At 45.3% G+C, this 17821-nt stretch overlaps 1 protein-coding gene across 5 annotated transcripts in view; it reads right to left on the bottom strand.

Moving 5' to 3' along the window:
* Positions 1-233, bottom strand: part of LOC143292527 (uncharacterized) — a 138321-nt gene extending 138088 nt beyond the window's left edge. For all 5 annotated transcript variants that reach the window (XM_076602894.1, XM_076602893.1, XM_076602891.1 and 2 more), the window contains exon 1: positions 1-233. This exon is cut by the window's left edge and continues 909 nt beyond it. The gene's annotated coding sequence lies outside the window, so the exon portion shown is untranslated.
* Between the last annotated feature and the right edge of the window lie 17588 nt (positions 234-17821).

Raw genomic sequence — 17821 nt, forward strand, 5'->3', positions numbered from 1 at the left:
ATATATCTGTGACTGGCCTGCTGCTTTCTCCTCACCCTAAAGAAACAAACAACAAACAAAAAACGAACCCACTGTTGTTGTTTTTTTCCACAAACTTTTCAACATTCAATAAAGTTTTCGCGCCTTGCCTCCAATCCGCACAGTACAACTAAAGCCGTTCTCCCCTCTATCTCTATTGGCGGCCGGCTGTAATGCATTAGCTGTGCCTGCCGCTGACTGACTGACGAGAGGTTTTCTGGTCTATCCTCGTCAGCCTCCCCCACCCTTCCTTTTTTTGCTCACCACCCTCCTCCAACCCCCTTCCTACTCCACAATTCTTCTGACAGCACACACACACACACACACACACACACAGCGATGTGTGTGTGTGTGTGTGTGTGTGTGTGTGTGTGAGTTGTTGGCAGCTAAGCAGAGAGACAGACAGCAGGCAAACCGACTACATTCCCTCCCCCTCTGCTACTCGTTGTTCCTGTAACCCGAGACTCTCCGCCACCTCCATCCCCGCACCACATATACACGCACGCACGCACACACACACACACACACGCACGCACGCACACACACACACACACACACTGGATCTCTCATCTCACCGGCACCCATGCACCGGGAGAAGAGGGGATTGCAGCGCGGCGTGCACACATCGGCGCAGAAAACGGGACGAGGGTACCCCACACACACACACACACACACACACACACACGCACACCATGAATTACACACACACACATCATGAATCACACACACACACACACACACACACACACACACACACACACACACACACATTATGAATCACACACACATGCATACATAGAGGTCGCGTGCCAACTTGAACACACGCACACAGCACACCGCAACAGGTTCTCTTGAGCACTACAGAGAGTCTAGAAAAAAAACCAAAAAAAAAACAAAAAAAACCAACAGCTTCAAATCGGTTTCGGCGGGTAGTCAACTGCTGTGCTGAGACTTCTGCGGGCGAGCAGGCAGGCAGAAAGGCAGAAAAAACAACAACCCAACTGTGGACAAGATGGGATAACACAAAGGTCTCCCCCCCACCTTCCCGTACAACTGACCTCTGCTCACCCATCTTTCCCCCACCAATACCTCTTGTGGCCAGTGACTGTCCGTTGTGACAAATACTGGCCGTTTGACTGAACAAGGTTGTTTTTTTTTTTCTTTCTTTCTTTTTTTTTTTCTTTACGATATTCCCCGGCCGACGCTCGTGTTCACGTGTGTCCGTTTCAGTGCCAAATCTGTGTGTGTGTGTGTGTGTGTGTGTGTGTGTGTGTGTATGCACGCTTGACCTTCAAAATCAAAACCTAACAGCTGTCTTTGAGATAATGAGAGAGGGAAACAGAGATGGGGGAGGGGGGGGGGGGGGGGGGGGAGAGGGCGGGGGGAGGGAGGGGGGAGGGGGGCGGGAGAAGGAAAAAAAGGGCCAGTGAATGAGGTCGGGAGAGAGAGAGAGAAGGGGGGAGGATTAGAGAGAGAGAGAGAGAGAGAGAGAGAGAGGGTTGACCGGTTGTTTTCTCAAACTCCAGGATGGAGATCGATTCTAAGCCAAGGTTTAGTCCGATGATTGACTGACTGGTTGATTGCTCGGTAATATAGCTTTTAGGCCAACTTGAAGAAACCAGTCTGTAGTTTAACAGTTGGTTATCTGATTGATTGGTTGATTGATTTTATTTTACTGACTCAATGACGACGATTTTACCGTCAGTGAAGTTGAAATATACACACGCAAACACTTCACATGTCATCAACCGTTTAGCAAAAAACGGTTCTTTTCAATCGAGTCTCACTGTTCTTGCCGGCTGATGAGAGAGAGAGAGATTTATATGGAGGGAGAGGGCAGAGACATTGAGAAAAGATATACTCTTTATGATGATGATTATGACGACGATGATGAGGAGGAGGAGGATTATCATTATCATCATCATCATCATCATCACCATCATCATAATCATCAGCTTCATCACCAACGTTGTTGTTGATGTTATTTCTGTCGTAAACAAGAAAAAGCCGTTTCTTTAGTTACCGACTCTCTGAAACAAGTGTTGTTGTTTTTTTTGTTTGTTTTTTTTCTCAAGGCCTGACTAAGCGCGTTGGGTTACGCTGCTGGTCAGGCATCTACTTGGCAGATGTGGTGTAGCGTATATGGTTTTGTCCGAACGCAGTGACGCCTCCTTGAGCTACTGAAACTGAAACTGAAACAAGTACTCACGTAATTATGTAGCATTGACGCTTGTTATTCACACATTCACACACTTATCTCGACCTACTTAAATTACTGGTCATCACTCATGTACTACCACGACCCGCCTAAATGATGTGTGTACTTTCTGGCGTCATTCTGCCTGTTGCGGAAGTATGATTTGTTAAGTTCGGTCACATCACTTAGTATGTTTGACTGGGACTCTGAGTCTGTGTGTCAGTGTCGGGTGTGTGTATATGTGTGTGTGTCTGTGTGTGTGTGTGTGTGTGTGTGTGTGTGTGAGGGGGGAACCTCCGTCCCGTTTTCTGCGCCGATGTGTGCACGCCGCGCTGCAATCCCCTCTTCTCCCGGTGCATGGGTGCCGGTGAGATGAGAGATCCAGTGTGTGTGTGTGTGTGTGTGTGTGTGTGTGTGTGTGTGTGTGTGTGTGTGTGTGTGTGTGTGTGTGTGCGTGCATGCGTATGTGTGTGTGTGTGTTTGTTTGTTTGTGCGTGTGTGTGTGTGTGTGTGCGTGCGTGTGTGTGTGTGTGTGTGTGTGTGTGTGTGTGTGTGTGTGTTTCAAATTGTATCATCCTCTGTAAAGTGATCTTATACATCTGAATTGACAAAAAAGCTGATCACCTGCACTTGTTTGTTTCATCCTTCCCCCTCCTCCCCCTCCCCTCCAACTCCCCTCCCCCAACCCCCCCCCCCCCCGCCCCCTCTCCCCCTCCCGCCCCCCCCCCCCCACACACACACACTATCATTTTGTTCTATATGAACATATTGACAACTTGACAATGACAAGGGACAGACAGGCAGAATACAGACATACAAACACTGAGCCAGAGTATATATATATATATATCGTCTGTCTGTATGCTTGTTTGTTTATAAATATATCTATCTATCTATCTATCTATCTATTTATAAACAAACAAGCATACAGACAGACTGACGACTGTGGTGTATGACCTGCCGCCAGTTTGTTCCGTAGTTTTATTTCTCGCGACAACGTTGGGTGGTTAGAGATGTCGCGGCAGGTCGTTCTCTGTCAGTGATCACACACAGCACAACACAGCTTGTAAGTGAGAAGGGGAAAGAGGTTTGGGGGGGGGGGGGGGGGGGGGGTAGAAGTAAAGGGGGAGGAGAAGGGAGGTGGGAACTTGGTGGAAAGGGCGGGTGGAGGTTCGGAGAGAAGGCTGAGTTGGGGGGAAGAGGAGGGGGGGGGGGGGGTGGGGGGGGGGGGGGGGGTCGGTGGTTCGCAGGTAGTGGGTTTGTCAATGGCATTTCGAAGGCCCAGCCGGCAGTGTATATATAATACTAACCTTCTTCTTTTTCTTCTTCTTCTTCTTCTTCTCTCTCTCTCTCTCTCTCTCTCTCTCTCTCTCTCTCTCCCCCTCTCTATTTCTCTCTCACTCTTTATATTGTTACTAAAGTCTCACTTCACATTGCAATATCCGTTCGTTTATTCAGTTAGTAAGCTAATTCGTCAAGTTAGCTGATTAATTAATGGCCAGCGTGTTTGTAAACGAACACCGGATCTTTGATTGCTGAATGTAGTGAACAGAATAAGAAGAAGGAATGATCGAAGGAAGAGGAAGGTGGCTGGAGGAAGAAAAAGAAGAAAGAGAAGGGGGGTGGGGGGGGGGGAGAGAATAACTTCAGCGATAAGCCGTTTTGAGGACAACTCCGCATCACATTAATTTTTAAGAGTGTGCAGAGGGTCGGACGTGGCGCCGGCGTGTATGTGCGTGTGGCGTGTGCTTGCGCACGTCAGTCAGTGCGCGCGCACTGGCATTGACATGACTTTAAATATGTATGTATGATGGAGTCTCCCGTCGGACCGACGGATGAGTAGGCAGGCAGGCTTATCTGTCGGTGTGTGTCCTCATATGGGAGAAGAGGCCGATTCTGGATGCGCAGCACTTCCCACAGGTGTTGCAAGGGAAAACGTCTCCAGAAGTTGAGCCGTGCTTCCTTCGCTCACGCTTCTCCTTAATGGCCAGCGTTCTCTTGTTTTCAAACGTCTTTATGCCGCAAGAGCACAGCATCCTCCAGCGAGAGCGGTCAAGGGCATCAGTTTCCCAGGAAGCGATGTCTATGTCACAGGCTTTGAGGTTTGTCTTCAAGGTGTCCTTGAAGCGCTTGCAGGGTCTTCCAAGTTCGCGGTGGCCTAGTTCCTTCAGCTGGCCATACAAGAGCATCAGTCTTCGGGATCCTGCTGTCTGTCATGCGGACAACGTGTCCTGTACACTGGCGTAGCTGCCACTGGATCAGCAGGCTTTCGATGCTGGACAGGCCGCTCCTCTCTAGGACCTGGGGGTTGTATGTATGTATGTATGTATGTATTAAACCAGACTGCCCCGCATATACGCTGTGGCGGGCACAGCGGCGGACAGGGTGCGCTGCGTAAACAGCGAGGGAAAGTTGACGAGAATCACCAGTGACGTCAGTACAGTCCTGACCGGTCAACTGTGTTTAACTACACCTGAGAGCAAACTCGGGTAAATGTGAAGACTTCGACATCACCCGTACGTACTCTGCCCAGCCCCCACCTACCCCCCGGCTCCCTTCCCCCACACCCCACACCTGACCCAGTCTCTTCACCAGTCTCTTCCTGAAACGGTCCACTATATTTAAGTGGGTCTTCGGTTAGTCCGTTTTCCCCATTATTCGTTTATTCATTTGACTATTTCTGTATTATGTAGTTAGTTATTACTTATCTACGAGTTTCTTTCTTTCCTTCTTTCCGAGTTTCTGTCTGTCTGTCTGTCTTTCCGAGGCCTTCTTTCTTTCTTCGACGGGCCTTGGTGGGGGTAGGTTGTGGACTGACGGTTAGGGGACGATTGATTTTCAGTGACTAAGAGAAATGGAGGAACTTACGAAAAACAACAACAACAAACCCCCCCCAAAAAAACAACAAAAACAAAACAACAACAACAACAACAACAACAAAAAAAAAACCCAAACCAAACAAACAAACAAAAAAAAAACAACAACAAAAAACAAACAACAAAACAAAACAAACAAAAAAAACAACAACAAAAAACAAACAAACAAAAAAAACCCACGTCAGTCAGTATCAGCACGCACGTGCGTGGGTTCGTATGTGTGTATAACTGTTCATGCGTGTCAGTTGTTGCCGCACAAGCGCCACGCACGCTAGCGCGTGTTAGTGTGTGCGCGTGTTCAGTTTACGTGCGTGTGTGCGTGCGTGTGTGTATTTGTGTGTCTTGTTGAGGGTGTGTGCGTGTTTCAGTGCATACGTTTGTATTTGTATTTGTGTGTATGAGTGTGCATGTTACTATATGTGCATGATGATGTGTTTGTCAGTGTGCGCGCGCGCGCGCGCGTGTGTGTGATATGAAACATGCATTATCTCATAGCACAGTGTGTGACTACTTTTACCAGACACACGTAAACTGAGTCCCATGCAGAAGAATCAGACTCCTCACAGTTCCGTCCATGCTTCATTCCACAATGCCACAACCACGTCCGTGACCTGAAAAGCTACACATTTTACCTCTCAGTGGTACACATACTGCCTGACGAACATGCAGACTGAAACTGCTGCCCATGTAATCTTCTTCTTCTTCTGCGTTCGTGGGCTGCAGCTCCCACGTTCACTCGTATGCACACGAGTGGGCTTTTACGTGTATGACCGTTTTTACCCCGCCATGTAGGCAGCCATACTCCGTTTTCGGGGGTTGCCCTTGTAATGAACCATAGGCTTACATGATACTGAACGATATAGGTTTGATCTGATCAGTAGCGAAGACGAACCCTTTCCAACTGTCTCTCTCCCCCCTACCCCCCCCCCCCGCGCCCCCCCCCCTCCCCCCCCCCCCCCCCCCCCCCCCCCCCACCCCACCCCCCAAGTATCAGTTTTTTAAATCGAAACAAACATCACATTTCTGCCAGTCTTGTCGGAAAGTCATAATAACACGCAACACTAAATGTTCAATACATATGCAAAGACTTAACTTCAGACCCCCCCCCCCCCCCCCCCCCGACACTTCTTTGCAAACCATCATCAAAGGGAAACAACCACATGTAAAATAATAAGCAGTTATGTGGAACAATAGAACAGTAATCTTCTGTTTGTCCGTTTCTCGTATGCATCTTGGAAAAAAAAAAAAAAAAAAGAAAAAGAAAAGAGAATCGTCTAACTCTCTCAATCTCCCATGTAGTCATGCTTTTTTTTCTTTTTAAATTCGTAATCTTTAATCAACAGAAGGAGAATAAATCTTATCCCAACAGAAAAACGAACTGAATTCATCAGATCACAAAGTTCAACTGAAAGCTATACTTTTTATTTGCCTTGGCAACTAAAATAAATAGAAGCAAATTTTCTTTCCATGTTAAAAAGAAAGAATAAATAAAACAATAATAAGAAGAAGAGAGAGAGAGAGAGAGAGAGAGAGAGAGAGAGAATCTCCAAACAAAACCGCATCAGTAAAATACAATGTTCACAACACGCGTGCGCAGTGTTGTAAGGGAAATAACTGCAACATTCCCCCACAGCAACAAGCAGAGGTCAAAATCGAGACTGCAAAAACTTGGTTTTTGAAAACAAAGAAAAGGGTTACTGAACATGAAAACGAACACGAAACACCAAGCATTGTATCATTGCAAGGTTAGTAATGGAGTTCAAACGGAAATGTACATAATTGTCTAGGTTTGTGAGATTTACACAAACTGTTTCGAACAATGAAATGAATGAATGGCGATGGGTTCAGTCAACACAGTAGCTAAGATGGTTACAGCAAGTAATAAATAGCTCAGTTTGACGAGTTCTGACATCGATCTGTTTACTGATTTAGTCTGGAAATATGTATACTGCACGCTTGCCCTTTGTGGAAACTTTGTAGAAAATATGTCAGGCGTGTTTCAAAGCGACACTGGATCCATCACACCAGACGCAAGTCAAAGCATAATGGGACGTGCTGTTTTTTTTTCTTCTTTTTTTTTAGTGGGGAGAAATGGTGCATACAGCTAATTAAAATGTCACTAAAACTCGACTGAGGGAAAAAATATGTTGTTTTTCCCCCCAGTTTTTGTAGGTCTGTTTTAAATTCTAGCGGTTTTGGTGTGCCTAGAGCTTACCGAATAGCACAACATTGTGACGAATAAATTATCAGGACTGTGACGCCTTTTCGGTGCTTTTCTTCTTTCTTTTTTTTTCTTTTCTTTTTCTTTTTTTTTCTTTTCTTTTTCTTTTTTTCAACATTAATTCAGACTCAATCAATTGTATGCTGTAAAGCTGCCACCAGGAGACGCAATGGCCATGTTATGTATCTCATATACTTTAACTCAAAATGATGAAAACAAACCAGTAACAGAAACGACAACACGTATGGGCATACAGATGCCATTTTTACTCCCGCCTGTGACGCGCTGCATCACTCTTGTCAATAGGCCTACCCATCAAAATTGCTCTTTTCATTTCGACTGACATAGCCGTAACAAACATCACGGCACACACATACGCACACACACACACACACACGAACGGACTGAAATTCTTCCATTTATAATTATTGTTATTTAAAGAACAACCGTCTTTTCACTATGTGTGATGACGGCAAAAGAAAACGGTTTCGAATTAAACTATGATAGGCATGTGTGTGTGTGTGTGTGTGTGTGTGTGTGTGTGTGTGTGTGTGTGTGTGCGTGCGCACAGTGTGTGACAGAGGACTGTCGGGCTGTTTTATCAACGACATCCGAGAGTTTACAACTGTCACACTCTGTCTGGCTAGGCTTATCGCTGGTCAGTTGTTGCCTGCGTGGTTACTTAATAATAATAATAATAATAATGGATACTTATATAGCACACTATCCAGAAATCTGCTCTAGGTGCTTTACAAAAACGCTTTGTTAACATAAAACATTACATCTATGTTACATACACACACCAAAATGTGACTACACACACACACTCACACACACACACACACACACACACACACACACACACACACACACTGCATACATACATTTTAACATAATGTGTATCTAACAGCTACCCTAACACATACGCACACATAGGCAGGCACAAACTTACATAAACGCACGCACACACAATACACATTCATATACATGCATGTAGTTATGTACACATACATATGTATACACACATAGTCAAGCACAGCTAACACAAAGGAAGTGGACCTGCCACAACTGAACTTACTGCTGAGGGAAAAGGTGTGTTTTGAGACGAGATTTAAAAGATGCGAGGGAATCAGAATGACGGAGGTTATTAGGGAGCTTGTACCATGTCTTTGGCGATTGAAAAGAAAACGATCTGTGTCCATAGGTCTCACTTCTGACGTGAGGTATCCTGAGAAGTCGAGTATCAGAGGAAGAACGGAGCTGGCGAGACGGGGTATAGATATGGAGTTCAGAAAGATACTTGGGGCCAGATCCGTTGACTGCAGAAAAGGTCAGAGTGGATAGCTTATAGTCTATTCGATCAGAAACAGGCAACCAGTGGAGAGACTGAAGGAGAGGAGAAACATGGTCAAATTTAGAAGCTCTGCAAATGAGTCTGGCAGCGTTATTCTGAATTCGTTGGAGGCTGTCTAACAGATATTTGGGAAGGCCGGCCAAAAGAGAGTTACAGTAATCCAATCTTGAGAGAACCAGAGAGCATACAAGTGTCTTGGTTGCATCGGTTGAGAGATAGTGGCGGACAGAGCTGATTCTACGCAGTTCCAAATAGGCAACTTTACAGATATTCGAAATGCGCTGTTGGAAGGAAAGAGACTGGTCTATGATTACACCAAGACTGAACAGAAGGAGAAAGTGAAACAGGTGTGCTATTGATCAGAACAGAGTCAGGAAAGGAAGGATGTTGACGAAACTTCTTTGGACAGGTTATCATAAATTGAGTCTTATCATCATTTAGCTGCAGCTAGTTGAGAGTCATCCAGTCCTTTAGGCCAGCAATGCACTCCTGTGTTCGAGTCACCAGTGCATCAAATTCAGCTATGGAAGCCGACTGATAAAGTTGTGTGTTATCAGCAAAGCTCTCATGCGACATTGCATGATGACGGATGACATCCGACACAGGAGCCGCATACAGCACCTAGGACGGACCCTTGTGGGACACCATATTTTAAGGCAGATACTCTAGAGTATCTACCATTTACACACACTTTCTGTGTACGATCTGACAGGTAAGGCGTGATCCATGCTAGTGCAGTGTCACGAATACCAAAGGAAGTTTTAAGTTCAAGAGGATAGAGTGGTCGATAGTGTCAAAAGCTGCTGACAAATCTAAGAGAGCGAGAACAGGTATCCTCATCAAATCCCGAAAGCAAATCATTCACTATTCTAAGAAGGGCCGTTTCGCAACTATGACCACTTATGATTACTTGCGTTCTTGAACTTCTCTGCAACATGGTGACTTGTACAGCCAGCTGAACCTTACTGCGCTTATTTAAGAAAAAAGAAAAGAAAAAAGGTATCTGTAAATATCTCCGATATTTTGTCTTATTTGGTCATGCCTGTCAGTTCAATTGACGGGCATAACAGCATGGCAATACAATACATCCTTATTGATCCAATTGGAAATTACATGTGCATTCAAAGGCTCGTCACCCACACCAACCAGTCTCTCAGCCCGAAGTCGAGCCCAACATATAATATATGAACATAGCAAAATTTCAACTTAAAAAGCGAAAAGAGTTAACCAAATACGAAAGTGACAAAAACCCAACAGCTTGCTGTACAACACAGCAAGAGAAACCACAACATGTATCCCAAAGAAAACCAAGAAGCGCCACCTCCGGCAAAAGAAATCACAACTGCCCAGACTTGCTTCCGTCACCCTTGACTACCTCTAACTCTTCTGGACTCCATTGAAGTCAGACTTCAATTCCGTTATTGACAGCTTTGACGCAGGTGATGTATGAAGTTATACCGTTATATTGACTGAGCGGGCGGTGCAAAGAGTCTGAGGAAACCAACACAGGAAATGCGCATCTAGGAATTGAAGTTTGTGCTCCGTCAGTCAGAAAGTGTGAATCGGATATTTCTTGCGCTTATGTTAAAACATTCCTGTCAATAACGATACTGTGTGTTCTGGTTATTAACCAAGAAGAAATAATTTTGCTGGATGAAGAATACGACACACAGGCCAGCCTGCGGAGGGCTTAGCGAATCCTCAACAAAGAACGACGCAGAAACATAAGCACGTAAGCTGCATGTTTTAAACGTGATCATCCAGTTCTGTCTGGGGTGACAGTCTTTTTCGAGTGATTCGGAAGTGAAAGACCTTGCCGTGGCTTCAGATGTCATATCGCATTACATCTGTATCACGGCTCGTAGCATTCATTTGTGCGTGTGTTCGTCTCCCTTCCCCTCCTCTCCCTTTCCCCTCTCCCTTCCCCTCCTCTCCCTTTCCCCTCTCCCTTTCTCCCTCCTTCTCTCTCCCCCTTTTTGCTCCATTGTTCTCTTGTGTGCTCAGTTCTGTTCCGAACTGAAGCACGTGAATCTGTTGAGATGTGTGTCTGACATGTCCTTAGTCCTTCTCGCTCTGAACTCTTGAGATGAGTTCTGAGTTAACGTCGTTGTGAAGGAAGGGTTTTGCTTTGCCTTTGGTGCCGAGCTTTGGAAGGAGAAGGGTCGCCGAGCCAGCAAGCGAGCTGTTGGGTGCCCTCTTGGACAGTCGTGGGGTTCGATTCTTGTGTGACCCCCTTCTGCCTCTGTGTGGGTCTGTGTTCTGTGTTCTCTCCTGGGCCAGTGGTGTGCCTGATTCCTGGTGACAGGTGAGGGGGGAGTTGAAAAGTTAGTTTGTCCTCGTGGGGTTAGTGTCGTAACTTGTGACATTTGTTTGCATTTTTGGGATTGTTTTAACGGAAATCTTTTAAATCCAGTATTCTTTTATTTCTAGATATTTTGGGGGGAATTGATAAGGTTAAGTGTGTTATTTTGACATGTATTCAGCTCGATTTATTGTTTCAAATATGCCTTCTTTACAATGAAAACTGTGTCTAAATTTCCCAAAACATTTTTGTGTCGTGTTGGAAATGTAGTACGATGATTTGTAATATTACCTCATTGAGTTTTGTTGCTGCAGTGCGAAACTAGCATTATAAATAACGACAAATTGTCATTTAGGGTAAATGTGTCTTGCGTATTATATGCAGGTTTAACTCCTTAATTATGAGAAACAATAATGGGCTGTTCCTGTACTTTTGGCATTCGTAGTTTTTTTGTGTGGCAGCGACTGCATCAATATCCACTTACTCGCCTACTTGGCGTAATGTGTATTGCTTAAAGAAAGGGGGGGGGGGGGGGGAGGGATACTCTTTCATAACGTGTTAGAGTATAGTCTACAGAGACATGGGAGTCTTGTTACAGATTTGTACCCTGTGATTTATTCCTGTGGGTACCCCCTGACTGCCACCCCGACGGGACTCCAAGATTCGCCTTTTCAGTGGTCATCATTCCCCTTCATCCCTGTCTGTTCCAAATTCCCTCACTTCCACTCCTTTCCCCGACCTCATATTTCCAACGTCCTCACCCACAGCCCCTCATCCCGTTCCACCCTCTCCGATTCTGCAGGCATGTGACTAAAGCCAGTTCAGCGACACAGGTCTTCAACGGACGAACTTGATTTAGGTTCAAGTGAACTGACATTTTTTCGTGTAGATCTTTGCTGCCGTTAATAGGGCCTACTGTGTCGTGGTCATGCTGCTATGTCATCGTCAGTGCTCTCATGTCTCACCTAGAATCCAACGAAATCTTATGTCAAGAACAACATGGCTTTCGCAAGTTTCTGTCCTGCGAGACATAACTACTCAATTTTACAGAACTGTTTGGTACTGTAGAGAAAGGAAATCAGGCGGACGTCGTCATTATGGACTTTGCGAAGGCCTTCGATAAAGTAAACCACAGCCCTCATCCACAAACTGAAACATTACGGCGTCCAAGGAAAGATCAACAAATGGATAGGAGCTTTCTTGAAAGACGGGCAACAATCGGTGGTAGTGGAGGGCGCAGCTTCCAGCCGGGTCAGCGTGAAGTCTGGGGTCCAACAAGGCTCTGTTTTAGGGCCAGCGCTATTTTTGGCGTACATCAATGACTTGCCAGAACTCTCCTCACTGACACGTATGTTTTGCTGATGACACAGCTGTCTACCGCTTAAAGGCCTCCAAAACTGACCAAAACTTACTTCAGGAAGACCTCAAGAAGCTAGAAGCATGGGAGCACAGCTGGGACATGGCTTTCCATCCTGGAAAATGTACTATTCTCCCAGTTACATCATCCTGTCCTGCAAAATCCGACTATATCCTCCACAACCATATCCTAGAAACTGTTTCTACCTCAAAATACCTAGGCGTTACCATCACAAGTGATCTCAGCTGGGACCTGCACATCAACACCATTTGTGCAAAAGCCAATAAAACCCTCGGCCTCCTCAGAAGAAACCTGAAGATCCCAGCAGTGCGCTCAAAGAAACAGCATATAAGACTTTCGTCAGACCAATCTTGGAGTACGCGTGCACCGTATGGGACCCGCATACCCAAGACAACATCAAGAAGATCGAAGCTGTCCAGAGACGAGCAGCACGGTTTGTGGTCAACCGGTATCACAACACATCTAGTGTCACCGCGATGATCGACAGACTGCAATGGCCGACTCTGCAGCACAGACGGAAGGTAGCTAGGCTTGCCATGCTACGGAAAATAATGGACGAAGAGGCGATCGTTGACAAAAGCTGCATCGTGCCAGCCCCACTCAAAGAAGGAAACATTCTCGCCAGCTCAACCAGATCCGGTGTAAAACCCAATACAAGCAATATTCCTTCTTCCCCAGAACGATACGTGACTGGAACAACCTGCCTGAAACAGCTATAGCAGCAGACGCCTTGGACACCTTTAAGTCTAGGGTGCCCCCCAATCAGTAGTTAATTAGATAACAGGTCCCCTTCCCCCCCTCCTCCCCACTTAGAGTAGGACTAGGTTTTCTTCCTCACTAATAGGTCTATCGCTTTCTGTAGCTTTTTTTCCATCGCAACCCAACAAAAACGGCGTAAAAATCAAATTGATGATTGTGGCCGTCAACGCAGTGAAAGTGAAAGGTGTAACCAAAGAGTGTTGCTGTAGTTAAGTATTTAATTTTGTCTGGACCAGGATATTCAAAGTGTACAACAGTAAAGAATTGAGCTGAATTATCTATGTCTCTGTTTTGTGTTGTCGGGGTGTTAGTTAGTCTGGGAAGGTGCGGGGGGTTCATGGGCAACCCCTTATGGGTTGTGACAATCTGTTACAACACACACACACACGCGCGCACGCACGCACACAGACATACACATATGCAGTATTGTCCCCCCCCACCCCCCCCCTCTCTTATCGCGGTAGGCCTGACAATAAAACAGTACACGTTGCTCTGTCCTGCATGCTTTGTCCACACCATCTACCCTTCTATAATTATACCATCAGCCACAATGAGAAACTGTTGCAGATAAAACACTCATAGGGTCCCTGCACCCTGTACTATCACCGTTTGGAAATCTAGCTGTAAATGTGGTCCTTGTTTTTGAACAAAAACTTTGATAGTGGATGATGATACGGTTTGAATAGACGGTTTCTCTTATCTGTTTTGTTATATAGTTCTGTATTACATTGTATCACAATGTAATTCTGTAGATTTCTCGTTAAACATTTTCGTTTGAAATCGCAGTGGAGAATGGCTTGCCCGGACACTGAATGAAGTTCAGGATCGGGCAGGTAATAGTCTCCAACCAATTTGTTTGTTCTACCATCACTTCTACTACCACCACCAACAAAGCAGTAAAAAAGGTAAAGTGGTATTTCATTGCCTGGGCACGCAGAACTAAATACTTGATTTTCCGTGCAGGTCACGTGTGAAGCCCCGGAGGTTTTTGATTTTTGGTAGTGTATTTGTATGTAAAATGCAGATTCTGGATTTAAAAAAAAATGAGAAATAAGCACAAAAGGCTTAGCCAGTGCTTCTGATCAAGATAAAAGTCAGAACAAGTGACCATTCTCAGTATACAGTGTATAGATCACGTGTCTCTTCGTATTAATTCATTGCTTGTGAAAAATCGCTATCAATGAATGCATATACGCACATAACACGCACGCGCATGTATACGCCCACTCGCGCGCGAACATGTGATCCGCACAAATGCGCACTCTCAAAGCAATCCGGGTTAGCGAGAGAAAAAAAGTTGATTCACTGATAATGCAAGTAGACAAGTTAGTGATAACTAATACAAGTCGGAGAGCAATCCAGGTCGACTCGTATGACGAAGAAAACTGATTATCAACAATTAAGCGACACGCCCTTGTTGCTTCGTTATCGTGTGGTGATTTCGTTTCGCGCACACGAGCTAGAGACTACCATTTTGTTACATCGCGTCTACGGTCTCTGTCTGATTTAGAGGGTGGAGCAAAAACGCTCATAACGTGTCAGCTTATTCAGTAAGATCACATTCAGAAATCATGTGGAGTTTGACGACTTGTATTTTCCACTTTTGTCTCATCATCTTCACGTATGATATGCGGGGACAGATCTTGTCGAGTTTCCTCCCCAGGAAGCGTTGTTGTTGTTGTTGATTCAGAGCTCTGTCTGTCAGATTTCAGACAGGAGGTCTCCGAGAAGGACACTTCCTTCTAGATAACGCTTATCTAGAAGGAAGAGTCAAAGGCAGAATTTCTTCAGTGCTACAAAACAGCACAGCACAAGGCAGAGACAGCAGCACTGTTTTAGAAGTGCGTGCGTGCGTGCGTGCGTGCGTGTGTACTATGTGTGTGTGTGTATGTGTGTGTGTGCGCTTGCTTGTATTTTTCTTCTGGTTGGTTTGTTTATTCACTACAAGGTGATTTAGACACGTACGCATTCACACACACACACACACACACACTCATACAGTGGGTGTAGAGAATGGGTGAGGAATTCAGTGGCCGTGGGTGTCGGGGTCAGGGGGGTTGGGGGGCGGGTATTGAGTAATCCCTCCCTCCCCCAGCTAACAGTGGAGTGATGGGGTATTGGATGGAGAGGTCATCCACTACCAGAAAAAGAAATTAAGCAAGCAAGCTACCTACGACAGTAGCATAAGACCTCTGCAGTTGGTGTCACAAATTGCTGGGAATCATTAAAAATACAATATACAAACACATTGAATACCGCCGTGTCTTGTACTTAAAACTATCCCCATGTTGTAAAACAGGGCAGTGAGAATTGTGTGTACTGAGATGGAACTGGAGCAACCACATATAACACATTTAGCATTGCAAGAGTTTAGACGTAACTCACAGATAATTAGTTCTCTCTCTGTGTGTGTGTGTGTGTGTGTGTGTGTGTGTGTGTGTGTGTAAAACTGTGTGTATATGTATATGTGTGTGTAGATCTATCTCTCTATCTGTAAAAATGACGGGATGTGTGCATATCAAAATTTGTGCGTGTTAATGTGTATGTGCGCATGGGCATGGAAACTCCCACGTACCGTGACATACGTCAGGTGTGTGAATGTGTGCTTGTGCATGCATGCGTGTATATGCGCGCGCACATGCTTGCATCACTGGAAAGTTTTTGCTAATAGGCACGACTGTCCAAGTTTTCAACGTACGGCACACATCTTTTCATCCGATACCCCCTCGAGCAGCGAAAGCAAGCGGCCTGACCTCGTCTTGAAACATGTCAGGTGGGACATCAGTGACACGGGAAACACGGACAAGGCACGTTTATCAGCTCTGTTTTGTCCCTGTCACGTGACCCGCAGTGGCAGCCAGCGGCGCTGTTATCTTTCGACAACCGTCACTGGGCCATATTGTTCACGCAGCGGACTATTGTCTTCGCTGATTGTGAGAGGCGGGGCCCACACACCATCAGACACCGAAGCTGCGAAAAAGCTTTGTTGCGACACAGCTTGAGTTTTCAGCTCAGAGACAACTTTCTTTTGCGTCTTTGGATTCGTATACCAACAGGTTCTGCGGTCTGTCGCCGTGCTTTTTGACGGAGTCTTCAGTGTTGGAGTTGCCAGCCAGGTGAGTCCTGAAGGGGGAGACGGAAGTGATGTAAAAAGAGTTGAAGTCTGGGAAGCTTGAACAAGACGCGCCGCTGTTGTGCAATGATTCTTTGCGGGGTAAATTGAAGGTCTACCGCGTAGCTACAAAATACCGTAACTGGGGATGTGTTCGTTTATTTTAGACTGACGTGTTTTAATGTGCATGTCTCGGTTGTGCTGCTTTGGTACACCGGCTATTTCATATACATACATATATATATTTTTTTTTTTTCAAATGTAGGTCTGTTTGTAGTCTGCTGTGATTTGTAATCTATGGGTATTATACCAATATTACCGCACAGGTTTGATACTTTCAGTTTGAAAAAAACAAACAAAAAAACAACAACAACAAAAAAAAACCCACAAACAAACAAACAAACAAAACTTTAGCACGCGCTGAACTCTCCATCTTGGATCACCTTTTCATGATAGATGATTTTGATTTTGTCTGTCGCCTGCCCGTCATTTAAAAATGATTTCCTTCTGTAACTCCGTCGCTCTTAATGAATTATACCCGTGTATCTCCCACCTCATCTCTCCGTCTCTGTCTTCTGTCCCGGACCACCCCCTCTTTTTTCTGTCTCCTCGCTTTGTGTGTGTGTGTGTATGTGTGTGTGTGTGTGTGTGTGTGTGTGTGTGTGTGTAAGAAAAAAAAAAGAGAAAAGAAAAAGCATGTATGTATATTAAGTTCTTTCCACTCATGGTCTTTCTTTGTTTCACAGTGTGTATCTCTTCATTTCTCACTGTTCCACTCTTTTATCCTGTCATGGACACTCTGTCTCCCTCCCTCTTTCCTTTCACAGTGTGTATCTCTTCATTTCTCACTGTTCCACTCTTTTATCCTGTCATGGACACTCTGTCTCCCTCCCTCTTTCCTTTCACAGTGTGTATCTCTTCATTTCTCACTGTTCCACTCTTTTATCCTGTCATGGACACTCTGTCTCCCTCCCTCTTTCCTTTCACAGTGTGTATCTCTTCATTTCTCACTGTTCCACTCTTTTATCCTGTCATGGACACTCGGTCTCCCTCCCTCTTTCCTTTCACAGTGTGTATCTCTTCATTTCTCACTGTTCCACTCTTTTATCCTGTCATGGACACTCTGTCTCCCTCCCTCTTTCCTTTCACAGTGTGTATCTCTTCATTTCTCACTGTTCCACTCTTTTATCCTGTCATGGACACTCTATCTCTCTCCCTCTTTCCTTCCTTCCTCCCTTCTCTCACTCTCTCTGACTTTGTCTCTCTGTTCTGCGCACGCAGGCACGCACTGGTGCGCGCGCGCGCACACACAGACACTCCCCCCCCCCACACACATACACCCCCCCCCGCCCCCGATCATATCTATTTAGGTCTATGTCAGATTAACTGTGTGGTTACACTGACAAGGTATTAAAGAAATGGATCATTCTAAATGAACTGGCTTTTTGGGTACCCCCCCCCCTCCCGTGGTAGTAGTAATACATATGAAATAAAAAAAAAGAAGTAAAATACAACAAATATTAACAAAGTAGATATGACCAAGAGTTGAACAATAGACAATTGCATTGAAGGAAATATCTTTCGCTCATCTCGCCATTTGTATG

Source organism: Babylonia areolata, chromosome 18 (genome assembly GCF_041734735.1).
Source record: "Babylonia areolata isolate BAREFJ2019XMU chromosome 18, ASM4173473v1, whole genome shotgun sequence".
NCBI classification, from domain to species: domain Eukaryota; kingdom Metazoa; phylum Mollusca; class Gastropoda; order Neogastropoda; family Buccinidae; genus Babylonia; species Babylonia areolata.